Source organism: Idiotropiscis lumnitzeri, chromosome 6, assembly GCF_059441095.1.
Source record: "Idiotropiscis lumnitzeri isolate Australia: NSW breed Sydney's pygmy pipehorse chromosome 6, RoL_Ilum_1.0, whole genome shotgun sequence".
Lineage (NCBI taxonomy): Eukaryota > Metazoa > Chordata > Actinopteri > Syngnathiformes > Syngnathidae > Idiotropiscis > Idiotropiscis lumnitzeri.
The window spans coordinates 13,969,307-13,986,034 of record NC_142396.1 but is presented as its reverse complement, the minus strand read 5'-3'; the positions used below and the strand labels follow the sequence as shown (position 1 = coordinate 13,986,034).

At 39.2% G+C, this 16,728-nt stretch overlaps 1 long non-coding RNA gene across 5 annotated transcripts in view; it reads left to right on the top strand.

The window, feature by feature from the left end:
* The window catches only part of LOC148335338 (uncharacterized), a 32,209-nt gene extending 18,716 nt beyond the window's left edge, over positions 1-13,493 (top strand). Inside the window, exons 3-7 of one of the 5 annotated variants that reach the window (XR_015844120.1) lie at positions 6,079-6,284; positions 7,157-7,378; positions 7,651-7,769; positions 10,372-10,753; positions 13,453-13,493. This is a non-coding gene — a long non-coding RNA (uncharacterized LOC148335338). Of the gene's footprint in view, positions 1-6,078; positions 6,285-7,156; positions 7,379-7,650; positions 7,770-10,371; positions 11,934-13,452 lie in introns of those variants that run through there. The other 4 variants (XR_015844119.1, XR_015844121.1, XR_015844118.1 and 1 more) reach the window with 4 other exon arrangements.
* Positions 13,494-16,728: the final 3,235 nt, after the last annotated feature.

Here is a 16,728-nt window from a genome sequence, read left to right as displayed (position 1 = left end):
TGTTCAGGTTCCAATTAAATAAATTCAAAGTTCTTTTTTTTTCAGGGTAAAGACAATGAAAAAAGTGCAATGTAAGTGACAGCCCATTTACCATTTACATAATAAAAATGCATAAAAGCTACATGATAGCTTCAATTAATATGATCAAAAAGAAATCAAATTAGAGGTACAGTTAAGGCCACTGGACATGATCAAATTTGCTTTCACTTTTCATAATGAGCAAGTGTAACAACTGACAAATAAAATATAAACTTAATATGATTCCTTGGTATTGTTTTTTTTACACATCAGCAAGTAGGGAGCAGAAGTGGAAATTACATCAGTTTATTCCATTCTAATCACGTGCAACCAATGTACATGTTCAAATTCAAAATAAAAGTAAATTCAACAGACTTTTTTTTCAGTGAATAATCACCACCGGAACAAATTCTTCATTAAAAGACTTTATTGGCATGGTTGTAGAAAGTCACCTGGAAAGTCCAGTTGTGTGTACAAGTGGCTGTATTTTATGGCCTCCTCTGGTGCTTTTTTCAGTGACCATTGTCAGACTTGAGGCACTCTGTGGTGAGCACAGGGAGGCAGGTAAGCCAATTTGTGCGCAGCTCTCATTAACCACCCCCTGATGCTCAGTGTGAGAGGGAGAAATGATGAAGTGGCGGGGGTTGGGGGACCTGCGGTCTAAACAAACAAGGAATAGGGAGGAACATTGAGAAAGACGCCTCAAATAAAGATGATTTTGTTTGGAAGAAATTGTCAGAGATGCCATTTTTTTCCTCACCTCCAGGAGGAGCAAAGGGCATAAGAAATAAAATCAGATCAAATACAAAGTGGGCATGGCAAATGCCTTTCAGTTAGTATGGCTGTGTGTGTGCAAGCGCAAAGCCCATATGCATCCCCGTCCATCTGTACGTCTTTTTTGAGGGGCATAATTGAGTGGTGGAGGACACGACTCCGCACCACAGGGAGCGAGCTGCAGTCGTTGAGAAATGAACAGTCAACCTCAGTCAGTGCATCTCACCCTCAGAACAATGAACGGGTAGGGTAGAGAGGTGCCGGAAAATTGTGAGGGACAATCACAGGATGGAGTGAGGCATGACAAACCACACTGGGATGAACGTCTTCAGTAGCCACACTGTGAGATGAAGGGATGGGATAAAGAATGCTGGGAAGGAGAAGAGGAGAATTTATTAACCCTTTATTAACACGAAAGGCAATATTTAAGGGAACATTTTAAAGAACAGAACGGAGAAACATTCTATTATTGAAATTCACAAAAATGTATTAAGTGCCTAGCTCTAAAAATGTATGGCTAAGCAGGACTTTTAAAAATTGTGACATGTGGCTTGGATCATCAAATCACAAGATGTCACGAAAGAAGTGCCGCCTCTCTGAGTGAAAATACAATCGATGCTTTTACTAAGTGGAGGCTTGGATGTTTTGATTTAGTTTGACGCAGAGAGTGAGAGAATCATATGAATCTGTGTGTCATCAATATAAAATGGCTCGTACTTATTCACATTACAGATTTAAAACAAAATTCTGCCGTATGCTTAGGGCACGAGGGATTACCAAGTTACCATTGTGCAGAGAACAGAGAGAATTCAAGTAAAGCTATGTTGCTGTCATTTGAATTTCATATCTTAGCCACCCACCCAAACTATGTTTGATTTACGGTGTAATTGCAGTCACTCGCTTCACAGTAATTCCCAGCAATTGGAGTTCATGAATAATCTACTATTAGATCCAAATTGTGTGCAAATCCTCAAACAACATGATCTGCCCACAATAATCAAAGAGGCGCCTGGGCGTTATAATATTAGCGTTTTGACGGATCAAAAGCACACCCACATATTAACTTGCCGGGTGGCTCTGTGGAAAAATAAAGTTAATAATGACATGGTTCCGTCCATTAAAATCTGAACAAGATAAAAAGAGAGCAGTGAATGAATCAAACAAATCTATTAGATTTTTACTGCTGCTTTTTTTCTGTGATCACTTGATAAAGCCCAACAATAAATCCCACATTGATATGATGAAGTATTTCAATGCTTGTGATACGCCAGCAGATTATCTATGTCAAGGTTTATTGCTTTTTCATTTTTAGGGGCCTTGTAAAAACGGCATTGTTACACGAGCACTGATTTATATGTTGGTCTCTAAGCTTTTACGGTGAACATGCCCATTTGTAGGTACGTACACAATAATACAAACAGATTCCCAGAAGGCACAATTCGTGGCAGAAGGAAGGTGTGATATGTACTTTTTTTTTTATCCATTTCCATAGAGTAAATAAACGAACAAATAGACAATCTTATCACATTGAGCAGAATGTGCCTCTGTTCAACAAGAAACAACACCAGAGTGACACGCCAAAAGAATCCACTCTAATCTGGTTAGGCTGCAGTCTTGCCCAAAAATGAACAACTAAACAGAACATTGATCTTGTTCTTTTGTTTTCATCACCATTTTTTTTAGAAAATGGGACCAGATCAGACCACCCTGGCTTTGGTTTTCCTGTAAAGAGCCAAGTTCGGTTTCAAAAGAAGCGCACCCAGAAAACCCTCTGCTGCATTCGGTCCTTTATCACTAAAAACCTACTGGGGCTCTGCTGAGACACTCTGCTATTCTCCTTCCGCCAGCCAACCATGAATATTAATTGTTTTGACTAAGCAAGGGCCAATCTCTTCACCATAAAAGACTTGATGTTGTTCATTACTGTCGTAGGGTTGTCATCATTACAGAGGCATGTCCTGATTGTATGCTTGCGGGTGTGGGGGTGTGTGTGTGTGTGTGTGTAGGGGTGTGTGTGCTCAGTGTACGTTTATATCCAAATATGCTTCATTGTACAAAACATGATCCTCACGGCTAACACAATCAATCAATCAATGAAGAGAGAATGCATTGTGCTAAAAAAAAAGTGTTGCATCGATAATTGAGTCTGTACATTCAACAACCCCCTCCCCAGACCAATGAATGTTCACCAATCAAACATCCTTTCACCCTGTCCATAGTACCAAACTGAACATCATCAAAAAAATAAGAGGCAGTGATGTCCACACTTGTCGCTCAATTATGATGACACACAAAAAAAAATGTGACAAACACGTGCAACCATTGGAAAAAAAAAAATAATCGCCGGTCTTCTGTGATGTTCATCAGTTGTTTAAATTTGTGGGAAAAAAATCTGATTACAGACATGACACAGAACTAAAGCAAAAGCAATTAGTGAAAGATGAACCTGATTATCATTAAGTTCATGCCTCTGAGACTGACAACTGTTATAAAGGCCAGATATAGTGCTACAAAATACTAGGATTGTGTTGAAGTTATCTTTTGTTGTTGTTGTCTTTTCATGATTCCAAAATGTTCCATCTTCTGCGTCTAAACAAATAACTGTTACTGGCTCCTACATTTTTTTCTTGATTTCTTTCAGTGTTTTTAAAAGCCAGAAAGTTGCCATATGAAAGCATTTCAGTTTTGTGTCATGTTTGTGATCTGTTTTTGTTCTACAAATTTAAACAACTAATGAACATTCTTCTCTGGGAAAATCACATTGTCACTTGTGCCATCTTCTCAAGCTAATATTGAAGACTTGAACCTCGTTTGATATGCTGTCATAACAATTAAAAAAATATATTTTTATTGTATAGCACCAAATGTATTACTCATAGTAAATAACGTCCTTCAATCGTTTCCCCAGGCCTTAAAAATTGCAGTAATAAAACCACTTCTAAAAAAAAAAGCGTCGACAATAAGGAACTACAGGCCCAAATCAACTCTTCAATTTTTGGGAAAAAAACATTTCAAAGGGCTGTTTTTCACACTTTTATGATGCAAAACAATTTATTTAATGAATTTCAGTTTCTGAATGATACCTTCAAAAACACCATTTTGGTAGATCTTAGTGCTGCATTTGACACCGATAACAAGATACTGCCCGATAGGCTAGAACAGTAAGTGGGACTTAGTGGCACTCCGTTAAATAGGTTCAAAATCGGGACTACTTTGACTTTTAATGTTTTATGTAAAGCACTGAATTGTGTTGTACACAAAATGTGCTATACAAATAAACTTGCCTTGCCTTGCCTCTGAGACAGTTCATTCCATATTTTTTGCAAGGGGGTACTTGCACTGATTTGTGACTATTTTTTTTTCTTTGCTCTTATTTCTGTCCTTTACAGTCAACACGCTAGCGCACTAACTCCTTCACTTCCCTTCCCATCCCATCCCATAAATATGCAACAAGAGACAGCAGTGAGTGGGAATAATGTGGCCACATTCACCCCTTTAAAAACATCGCACATGGACGAATCAATCAGTAACACCATCCCTCAAGTTGCTTTCATTTCCATTAAGGCAACATACTGTATCTTTCCTCTCTCTGTGCTGATTAACCCGAGACCAAATGTCATCCAGGGCTGCTGAAACACTTTTCACTAAACACACAATAGGTCCATCACCAGGCTTTCTGCTCCTGCCATTAACTTTATTCTAAGACCCTTGTTTAATACTGAAAACAGAGCAAGTAATTTGGAGCACAGTGGTGCCATTTCTATAGCCACAGCTGAATAGCGTAATGTGGAATCTGTGACGGGGCTGGTAAGTGACGCTCCATTGAGCTGCCACAAACAACACGAGAGCGAAATGAACCACTGAGGCGGAAGACAGGGTGATATTTTCGCTCCCCCCCCCCCAAAAAAAGACAAAAAAAAGAACAAAATGGATGAGCACTGTAGCGGGAAAGTAACTGCCTCTTAATGCTCACTGTTTCCATTTAGTGGAAAATCAGGGTGTAATTTTGTAATTTCAGTTATTTATGTACCTCTACATGATATGTTGAAGAAGAAATCCACGAGCAGCGAAGCTCATAGTTAAGTGTATTAAAAGAAAAATAGAAATCAAAAATTATGACAAACCTCACCAAAAGAGAAAAAGATTTTACATCCTTTTTGCTGAGGTAATGTTTAATTTAATCTAATTGTTAAATTCTATATTTAATTATTTTTGTAATAAGCTTGACTGGAGACTCTAAACTTTAAAATTTAAATTTAAAACTTTTAAATTAATTCCCGGATTTGTTTTCCCCTATTTACACAATATCAATACATTTTGATGATTATGTTGCAGGTTATGTAGGTTTATTTATTTGGCATTGTTTTAGATTGTTAAACTGTAAGTGTATTTGAGTGAGTTATTGAATGCCAATATAATAAAAGTCAACACAAATCATGATATGTGAATATCCACGGGCCGCTTTCTCCAGGATAATTCGGGCCCTCTGGGTCAAAAAGGTTAAGACTCCCTGGTTTAAAGCATTCATCCATGTTTTGTATAACTTCTTGTATGTTTCGAGTCACAGGGAGCTGGAGCCTATACCAGCTGAAGCAGGGCAAAAGTAGCACTACACACTGATTGCCAATAAGTTATTGAGACAGACAATCTTTTACAGTCACATTTGTCCTGTCACTGAGTAACAATGAACCACTTTAACCTCTGTGACTATGGTTCATATCAAGAAACTTAAAGAGAAAAAAAATCTCACAGTTTTATTTAAAGACATTCTACGCTATTTTAGTGCCTGTGAGTATGTGGGGTTACTGCTGCTCGCTGAACCTCAAATGTTTCATTTTTATTTGGTGCTCAAACCTCATCTCATCAAGAAAGGCCAAAATTTGACTTGTGAAGCCGGACGAGATCTAACAAAGTTAGGCAGACAGAAATCCTCTGTTTTCCCAAGATCCTGCGACTCCTCATATACATACATCAAAGATGCAGCTCTCTTTCTAGCCCAGACCAACGCAACTGGTTCAAGATTCCACAAACAGATTCAAAAGGCTCAAATTGCGTTGTCTCAAAATTGTAGACCACTCTTGCATTTGATCTTAACGCTTTCTCTTCTGTTGACATTTTTAAATCAGAGTTAAAACACATTTATTTAGACAGTCAATTCAGTAGGACGAGTGATTTGATTTATTTTTCTTGTGTTTACTGTCTAGTCGTTTTCACTGTATTTTACCCATCAAAAGCACTTTGTGAGGCCTCTCTTTGAATAGTGCTGTATAAATTAATTTCTTACAGATTGGATTGCGGTGATAGCTGATGTATTGTTTATGATCCTGCAGTCAACCTTTCACCAGTGCAGCAAGGTGCTGCATTAGGAAACAACAGAGACTGGACTCCGTGCTCCAAACCTGTCCCCAGAGGATTTTAATCAGGGGCCTTCCAGGTCCTCATCACAGAAAGGTTGCCAAGAACCTGGGAATATGGCCCATTGGTTACATGAGGTCAGCGATCTATACTTGCCAGTCAAGTTCTTCCACACCGATTTCCAATTTTACCTTCACAGATCTGCTTTGTGGACTATGACAGAGTGACAGTACTGTAGGTATGCAAAAGAGCCATCCCACAAAATTGGTTGCATAGAATTGTTCATAAGGTGAATAAATTACCATAAAGTATTGTATGAATTATCCAGGATGTGTGCAAACGTGTAAAATATTTTCAATAATAATAATAAACCTTATTTCATTTTAATTAGTAATGTATTGACATGCCTTTCATTACATATCAAATCTGATCTGCAATAGCGATTAGGGATGGAAGAATATTATAAGAATAGTATTGATAGATGGCAATAAATATCTACGTGAAATGTTCTTGCTGTGCAGTGGAGTTATTAAAGGTGGATTCAGTCAGGTAAGTCCCCAGTTCCAAATGCACAACCCTCCACTGTCTCTTGCCCTGTTATTGTTGCGGCTCTATCGGTTCTTTTGCTACCATTTGAATGCAAGACAGACAGAAAATAGAATAAAGTGATCTCCTAGGTGGTGGAGAAATAAGACAAAAGGGATGTCTGTGACCTGGAAGACAGGCTATTGCATCTCCACGGGACCTTACTGAAAAAAATAAACAAAAGATATAGAAAATCCTCATGTACTGACTAGAGCAGATCTGATGTGCCTTGGAACGTAAACATGTAGATGTGAGAGGGGAGAAAAAGAAACCATTCCTTCTTGTCTAACTTCCACACTGTGCATGTGACTCTTAATCCATAACCTCTTTCGAGTCAGGTCACATGGATCCCCCCTACCTCTGCAATCTCGGGTGATCTTGCCCACACACACACACACACACCACCGTGCTTTCCTTCCCACAGAGCGGATCATCCACCTCAACAACAACAATAACAACAGTGATATTTACAGCCCGGTCCCTTGGGGAGGCCAGGTTTCTTGTCACGAATCGCACGCTGTGCGCACTCCTATTATCATGGACTTCAACAGGAAGCACAAGGTCCGTCTGAGTCTTGCATCCGAGGCTCAGGAATCTGGGAGTTGTCAGGGATCCGTAACAGAGACCTGGCCTTTGACGTCAGCAGGTTAGTAAATTAGACAAGGGTGAATGAAGATTTGCAGACGTTTCCAAAGACCTCAGACATTCTTGTTTATAAGAAGGATTTGGGTGCTTTATCTTGTCATCACTGAGAATGTGCTTGATAGATGGGAAGTAAAGAAAAATAGAATCATTCATTGTCTTATTCTTATCTTGTCATCTATTGTTGAATCTGTGGACATTTCCTGCTTCCAGGATTCCAAGTAGTGTGCCCATTTTTAACTGTGACATTAGGGGCCTTTTTTTTTTTTTTTACAGCAATGGTCTTGATCCCCAAACCCCTGTGTCCAACGTCAGCTGTGCGACCCGCTCAGCCACATGGAAGGCTGTCGTTCCTTGGCAGTCAAGCTTTCAAAGGAGTGTTTAAGGTTTCAAAGGTGCTTAGAAAAAGGGTGCGATTTTTGACAGCTGTCTCAAAATTCTGTAGAAAAATTCAGCTGTCAGGATGCGCAACTTTGACTTTTAAAGCAGTCAGGGATTCATAGGAGGGTTTGACTTCCATGCGTGGTCCTGATTTGTGATAAAAATGAGGAAAAATTCAATTATAAGAATAGGTGACATCAGGTTTAAAAACAGTCTTATTTTCAAAGGAGGGTTTAAATGGTGAGTTCACCTTCCAAAGCTGTGTGCCCGTTTTAACAGCGGCTATACAATTGATTCAAAAACTTTATTTCGGAGATAGTCCAACGCAGGACTTGATCCCAAAACCAAAGTTGGAGCTGGAGTTCCTTATCCGTTAGGCATTCAAAGGAGCATTTAAGCTTTCGAGAGCCATCTCCAAGTGTTAAAAAGATGAGTTTGGCTTCCACGCATTGTGCCCGTATTTAACAATGGCTGTAGAATTGAGTAAAAAATAAATAAATAAATAAATCACTTCTTGGAACGTCTCAGCACAAGACTCCTGCCTCCAAAGTCAGGTATGCCAACCAATGAGCCAGTGAAAACTAGCTGCTCCTACAGTCAGTGGAATCAAATGTCAAGGTTTGTGACCTCAGGTTTTAAAATAGTCCGTTTCAAAGTAGGTTTTAATTTGTGCGTTGAGCTTTCAAGCAGGACCCATTTTTTTTATCAGTGGATACAAAATTGAGTCAAAAACATAATTCCGAGGATTGTCCCATCACAGGACTTGATCTCAGGGACCCCTGTGGTGTCACCCATTGATCCACATACACAGCTGCATGTACTAATCAGGGCTTTCAAAGGCGCATTTATGGTTTCAAAGGAATCGAGGTGGTTAGGATTTTTGACAGCTTTCCCAAAACAGTTATAAAAAAAATATCCGCTGTGAGGATTTTGACCTCGGCTTTTAAAGCAGTCAGGGATTCAAAGGCGGGTTTGCCTTCCACACAGGGTCCTGATTTTTAACACCGGTTATAAAATTGAGTAAAAATTTTAATGCTGTGATCAAGGTTATTTTAGTAAAAGAAAACTAATGAAATAACTAAAACTAAAATGGGAAAAACATTTTAATTAATGAAATAAAATAAAAACTAAAAGGATTTAGAAAAACGATAACTAACTGATTTTACGTCTACAAAATAACTAAAACTAACTATAATTGCAATTAATTTAATACACAAGCCTTTCGATATTAACAGCACGACCGTTTTCCAAAAGAACAGTCATCTGGGAGTTGTAGCCCTTTTAAAGTTTGTCACACAGAAGCGATGTCATCAAGCAGCAGCTTATAAAAAAATAAAAAAAAGATCCACCAAATGATGTTGTTCCTCCGAGACAAGTTAGCGTGTGGCTTTGGTCGGAATGGCTCGCCTGCTCTTGATATTTAACTCAGCCTGAGCTGCAACGCTAGGGAGGAAGTGCGTTTCCTTTTGTCTTCATACATGAAAAAAATAAAAACAGAAAAAATGAATAAATAGAAAATGGCACACTGTACAAATAGTTTTAAGACTTCTCACCAGGAATTCAACCCACCATTCAATTTTAGAAGTTGGCAAATTGGCAAACAAGGCATCCTTGCTTTATTTTAATTAGGGCACATGTATGCCTGCATCTAATTATATAAGTGGTAGTCTTTGGACTGTCAAAAACGTAAACTGTAACCAGTATTATCAAAATGTTTTGAAATAATATTTTTGTAGAATTTCCAATGCACAATACTTACCATGTTGTTTTTTTTTTCATCTTTAAAACGCGTAAAAGACTTCTAAAAATGAAAACTGATACTAGAATTGACTAAAACTAAACTAAAACAGTTTTTGAAAAAAAAATGAAAGTCATAAGAACTAACAAACCCACCCTGACAATTAATTTAAGCAAATTAACGAAAAACAAAAGTATAATAACCCTGCTAAGGGTAAGTAACTTGAGCAATGTGTTTTGATCTGAGATGATGTGCTAAAGATGTGCTAATATTTGGAATTTGGCTTTGCAAAGTAAACAAATGATTTTGAAGTAAATTGAGCTAACTGTGTTAAAACACAACGCTTCAATTTTGACAGCCCTAATATATATATATATATATATTCTTACTGGATGCCATGCTGATTCTCATCAGACCAGTGTGGCGTCAGTCAATAATCTACGTGGCGGCGAGGTCAGCTAATGACAATACATGTCACGCTGCACATGGAAAGCAGCAAGTCAACAAAACTGCCCTCTCAGCAAACCTGTTCAGGGTCCACTATCGTGTGTGTGCGTGTGCGTGTGTGTGCGTGTGTGGGGGTGCGCTCGCACGTGTGGGACTGTGTTGCTCTATGATGCACAGTCCTTTGGCGTGCTACACAAAGCGGCAGACTCTTCTCAGAACCTCACCCTCTATGAGCTGTAATCATTTTCGAAGCTGTAAATGCCAGCAGCTCCACCCTCTAAAGCACATTCTGCAAACACATTCAACACAAGCACAAAACCAGTCAGTCTACTCTCTATTGTATTATGTACGACTATCATGGTTTTTACATTTACAAATATCTTCAATGCCAAAAGCTTAGAATGTTCTGTGCTGTGTTCTGTCCATTACAGTTCTTGAAAACCAGAATCACCCTCAACCTGTTATCTGGGGTCGGAATGCTTCAGTAGTGAAGCCCAGACTTCCCTCTCACCAGCCACTTCATCCAGCTTTTCTGGGGACATAGCCTCTCCAGCGTGTCATGGGTCATCCCCGGGGGCCCCCTCACCAGGGAGGATTCCGAGAGGCATCCTAATTCAGATTCCCGAGGCACCTCATCTGGCTCCTCTCAATGTGGAGCAGCAGCAGCTCAACTCTCAGCCCCTTCCGGATCCCTGAGCAGCTTCTCCATCTCTAAGGGAGAGCCCAAACACAGGAGGAAGCTCATTTTCATGACTTTTATCAGGGAAATTGTTCTGTTCGGTCATGACCTACATCTCTTGGCCATAGGTGAAGGTGAGGGTGTAGTGAAAAACAGAAAAGTGCATGTGAATGGAAATGTGAATTTGAAGGACTCAACGTTTGAATGTCTTTCTTTTTCAAGCAGATGATGGAGCGGGAAGATATACATGTGCGAACACCCACACAAGATTTATGTCTTTGATAGAGAAACATTCTCAATTTCTAAGTTGAAAGGTTCCATCCTACCATTTTTTTCATTATCTATTATAATCTTTGCAACATAATTAGAGTTGGAAATGGCCAGAATCCCTTTTTTTCAAAAGCTATTTTTGTTAGTCAGAGAAAAAAGAAATTCAAGATGTAAATAAACATTGCTCTGTTTGGGGTGCTGTTGTCCATAAATTGGTATGGAAAACATCTTTACTCTAATTGGTAACTGCCAAAAGTGGGTGTGTTGTGGCCACCATGTCTCTTCATTGTGTTGGCTCCATTGAAATTAAGCGGGCCGTTGGCGGAATTGTTTCTGGCCGTCGGCCCGATCGCTTTGGAGGAAAAATTGGCCTCCTATTTATTTATGTGTCGACCTTCATGGTGACACCCAGCAACCACATGGCCACTTAGTGAACACTGAGGTGGACAGTCCAACTCAACGCCACGGTCCATGGCCTCTTTCTTTTTTTTTCATCCTGAACAAAATGATCCTAAACACAGCACGTGTTTAGGAGTTTCTCCCAAAATAAAGTGAAGCGGGCTATTTCTTCAACTCTTCTGAGATTGGCAGCTGACGCAAAGTGTTGACTTTGCAAAAAGCAGACACGTTATCACCATCAGCCATTTTTACGCCGTTGGGTGTGTGTCGCAATCATAAAGTGGGCAGGTATTTTAATAATGAGTCGCGTCTACACTGCAGCAACGCCAAATTCAAACCCACTTCTTTTTCAAGCCATTGATTTTCTATTGTAATCAAAAGTTGAGGTCAAACTTAAAACCATGTCATAGATTCATTTTAAATTATTATAATGCTAATGTATGAATGAAACTGTAAAAAAATGGTGCAATCGTGTTTTTTTTTTTTTATTGAAAATTGTCTCTGGTCGAGGCAGTAAAAATGTATTACTAGGATCACTACGATTTGTCGTCTATAAATAAATTATGTATAGATTTTTTTTGACTCATTTGTAGATTGATTTCACCCATGGTGACAACATAATAAACACAAAAATTAAAACATTAACTTGTGTTGCACTTTTCCAGATTCATGATTAAAATTTTGATGATAATATGATAATGACACAACCATGCAAGTTTCTCCATAAGCAAAAGTGCTGCAGTGTGGTTTGCCCCCACAGCTTCACAATCAGCTGCCAACATGTAACAGTTATTTAGCTACCAATGTGTTGTTTACTTGTGATTTACTGCCACCTGAATCTTGATCGGCAACCTTGGTACTGTGTATCTCTTGACGAGAAGAAGTGCAGGAATAGGTTCAAGCTTTCTTTTGCATAACTCATAATATAGATGCATATTGGCCTCTTGTGTTGATTAAGTTATCTTGTTGTAGTTGTTCCAGTACACCTCTGTCACTTTGTCACCAGGTGGTTCGGGTTTCAACACAGCACAATTTCAGGAAAACAATCGACCTGCCCAAATGCTTTGAATTCGATCTGTTGTTTTGGAAAAAGTGGAAAAAGAGAATTAGCATCACTGAGTTCCTCACTGACATTCCTCAACAATCTGGACATTACATTGAGGGGTTTTATCACCAGCGAGTAGTCAGCAGTCACTCTGCAGAGGCATCAAGCTGCATCTTTCTGATGCTGTAGGTGTCTTATCTGCCCTCTTTCGCAAAGTCAAGGGTCTCTTTTTTCTGAAGGCTAAACTATATAATGTAATTCTTGCACTAAAACTAGAAGCCAACAACGTCCTTGGAAAGCATGAATGATGGCCTCTGATTTTGAACCATATAATCAAATAGAAAATAATTTCCAGTGTTCAACTGTTAAAGTCCTGAATAACTGTAGTTTTTACAAAACGTTTTGAGATTCTTAACTGATACCATTCGTGATGATTTGGTTTGGATGACTTTGGAGCCTGGTTTGCACGGATGAAAACAAACAAAAAAAACCCTACAGTTCATGCATGTCAAGATGCTGATTGTCTTGATCAAATTATGCTGATCTAAAACACATAAGCTAGTGAAATGAGTAACGATAGCACGTACGAAGCGCACCAGCATCCTCCCCCGCTCTTCAGACTCTGTGGCCAGCACCCATCGGACGGTCTGTAAAAGTTATGGAGTTGTATGAACTAGTCTACAGTGGAAAATAGACTGGGGACCAAAGCTCAATAAGACACAAAAGACCTTTCCTTTTCCAGTGCTTGGTATTACAATACCAGTAAATTGGCATGATATCAATACAAACCATGATTTACTAGAAAAGTCCACACATTGATTTTGACATAACACTGCCCTGACAAGACCACCGAAGCAGAAAACTGTAAGATTTCACATTTCAAACGAAACTGGTTTCATCTTGCCTCCCCTTAACATTTTCTAAAATGGGAATTTTTGTAACATGACATCGGCTTATTAAATACCCATGTGAAAAAATATTACTGCTGACTCCTGCAGATGCTAATGTGTGGAAATTCATTTGTATTGTAGATGCTGTCACCCCCAGACTTGCCTAGGACGGTCTGGTGGGGCTTCGCCAATCAGTCTTGAAATCTTTTCTATGCTTTTTCCTCTACAGAGTTCACCAGAGGTTCAATCCTGCCCAACAGAGCAGTGCCAAAGCCAGTAGGCCACATTCTGGGCACATGAGCTTCAAGCCCCAAGAGAAGGAAATGTTCTGTCCTCGCCTTGGGTTTTGCATGCTTATGCACAGTGTGCGTATTTTGTGTGCTTAACTGCTTTGGTGTGCAGCATTTAAAAACACGATGAGATCATCATCATTAGTGGTCTGTTTGGCTGATGCATGGAAAACTGTGAAAGTGTTGGTCACGTAAGTGGAGGAGATATTCTCGCCACTTGTGTCAAACTGACATGAAGCAGTCGTCCTGAGCCCCACAAAACTCGAGTGTTTTTGCATGAGTAAACTGCAAACCCATAGTATGAGTGACCTCACCTGAACTGTGGAATTAGAGAACGGCTGTATAAGTACATGGTGGGGGTCTCGCAGTGCACTACCACTTATAGATGTTGATTGTTTGATTACATGCAAATTATCATTTGTGCTGAAAGTTTATAACAGCAACTTCACAAACTGACAACATCTCACACGTTCCTAATTTAATCCGAACGAGCATCTTGTAAACAGTAAAATGGGAATTGCCAGGCTGTCTTGACATAAATGGGTGGTGACGTAGTCGTATACACGCTTTATATTGTCAACATCTTAGGAGAGGTCGTCTGTGCGGTTTTTATCACGGTGCTGCATTAATAAATATGTAATAAAACAATCGCAAACATTGTGCTAAATAGATGAATCGACTCCGTCTTGATAAATCACATAAAGTTTTTATCGACGGCTTTAACACAGCTGATCTGATTAACAGGGTGGAGCATGTAAACGAGGGATGAGAAAATATCACGTTACATTTTCATTCGGAATGATCAGAATGACAAAAAAAGTCTCCATGTAAAGCCAGATATAGTGTCTCTCGGAGGACAAAGGGTTGCAGTGATTGTAGAAATTCTCGAGTTATCTTTGGACCTTTTCATGTGCAGTAATTATGAATACACAACTAAATTAAAGTTTCACCTGCATTAATTGTTTCCCCTTTTTCTTTTGTTTGTGATTCTACCACAAAGGGTATCAGTGGTGGAGTGTGCTGATCACGTTACCATAAACGAAACTTACGTTGCCCTACAAAAGTCTTGCTTTGTACATACAGCATGAGCAACACAGCCATCTATCCATGCATTTTCGATACCGCTGATCCTATTCCGGGATGCGTGAAGGTGAATCCTTTCTCAGTTGACTTTGGGCAAAAGACAGACAACACTGGACTGGTTGATGAGCAAAGCAATGAATGAAATAGTACAAGGCTTTACTAATTTAGGCCGCTTGTTAAAACGGCTCATTCCTTCCAGGAGCAGGACTGAGTTCTTAAGAGTCTCCTTTGTGCCCTCCAAGACAAGACTGCACAACTGCAGCGAAGGCCAGATCTCACGCTACGCCCGATGCATGCATTTTTTAATTGGATTATTCATTTTGTTACATTTTTATGGTAACACAGGTAAAGACCAGTGTGCTTGTTTACCCTGCACTGCTCGAATTTCTCATCTGGGGATCATTCAAGGGTTGTAATATATGACCATTAGCACATGGGCTTCAGACATGTCAAGCTTTAAATGTTCTTGTCACACATGTGTAAAAAGAAGTCAAAGGCTGAATTTAATCCAATGATTTTGGTTAAAGTGAGGTCTCGTGTGGAGGCCTCGCGTGATACGTTGCAATCTCGCATGAGCAAGATGGCTTTTTGAAGCGACATCCCCAATTTGTAGCTGAAATCTGAATTTGACGTCCAAAGGGGTGTTCCGCCTCAAATGTTTCTCTCTAATCCGTGGTTTTATCTTTCAAACACCACACACACACACACGGCTGGGGAAATCAGCATCTTTGTGAACTGTCATAAGGTATGATAATGGCATATAACGACTGTGACGTCATCCTGGGTATTGTCTCAGACATTAGCAACCAATCCCTATAACCAGAAAATACATTTCACACCTGTTTTTGCCAACAGAGTAGTACGCTGGGTGATGACAAATATGACCTTTTTGCGTGAAACAGGTGGGCTGCTGCGACACATTTAACAGACAGTGGTTCTTGACAAATGATCAGACCGCATTCGATCAATCAGTAAGTACAAACCCTTTGGCAATTTGCCATTCGGTAAGATGCTGTACAGCCTTCGGTGCAGTCTCTGTTGACTGATCCTCTTGTTCCTCAAATAGAGAATAACTGCTGGTTTCAACATTGAGGCTTCCACTCTAAGTACTTAAGTACACTGTTCACTCTGCAACATGTGAACATAACAGAAAAGCAATACGCCTTTATGAGGTGCTTAAAATTCATGAATTTAAAAAAAAAAAGAAAGAAAAAAATTATAATGTGCCTGATGGTTTTGAGAGTACAGTACTTAAATAAAGCCATTAAAGGGGCTTGAATTTAATAGACATTCCCCAATCTTACCTTTAATGTCTTCTTTCTCCATTATTACACATTACAATTATTTACTGCATAAAGATTTATCTTTACTCGTGATAAAATAACATCTTGAAAATGTATTTCAAAGTTTTATTTTGCTGAATCTGTATCTTCGGGTAGGAAATGATTTTCTACAAATTTTTGCACCATCCTCACAGGCCATGGCAACTTCTCGCGTAAACTTGACAATGAACTATGAATGTTGGATGTGCCTGCATTTAGCAAAACGATAAGTAATATCGATCATGGAACCATTCTAGCAGGTAAACTGAAATGAAAAAATAATATCTTTTGAACACATCTATCAGTCTGCAGTCTTTCCCGTGGATTCAACAAGTAAAAACGCCCTTTACGGTCCTAGAAAAGCGAGCAAACTGTGATCTTTAAACTTTTTAAAGGTGCTTGAAATTGACCTTGACTGGACAAAGGGTATGATCACTTCCTTTTAACTTCACACTAACTTTCAATAAAAGGAAAGTTATTTTTTACTATCTATTAACTTGTCTAAGGAAAGTCATATTCTCACTCGAGTGGTGTAGGGAATCAAGTATTACCGCCAGCCCATCAAAAAAAAAAAAAAAGAAAAACAGTACGGATTGTGAAACTAGCAGTAAACATGTAATTGGCTGTCATGAAGCCACATGTCTAATAAAACTGAGTCTGCTGGTTTACAAGGGAAACAAGCCAGCTTTGTACCCTCAACCCCCTTCCAATGTGACTCAGGAGGTCATGCGTGTTGCTTCGTCAGTAATTTCATGTCAGAGACAAAGCCAGTGAAACATGTGAAGGCTGTGACAACTTGAACACAAATAG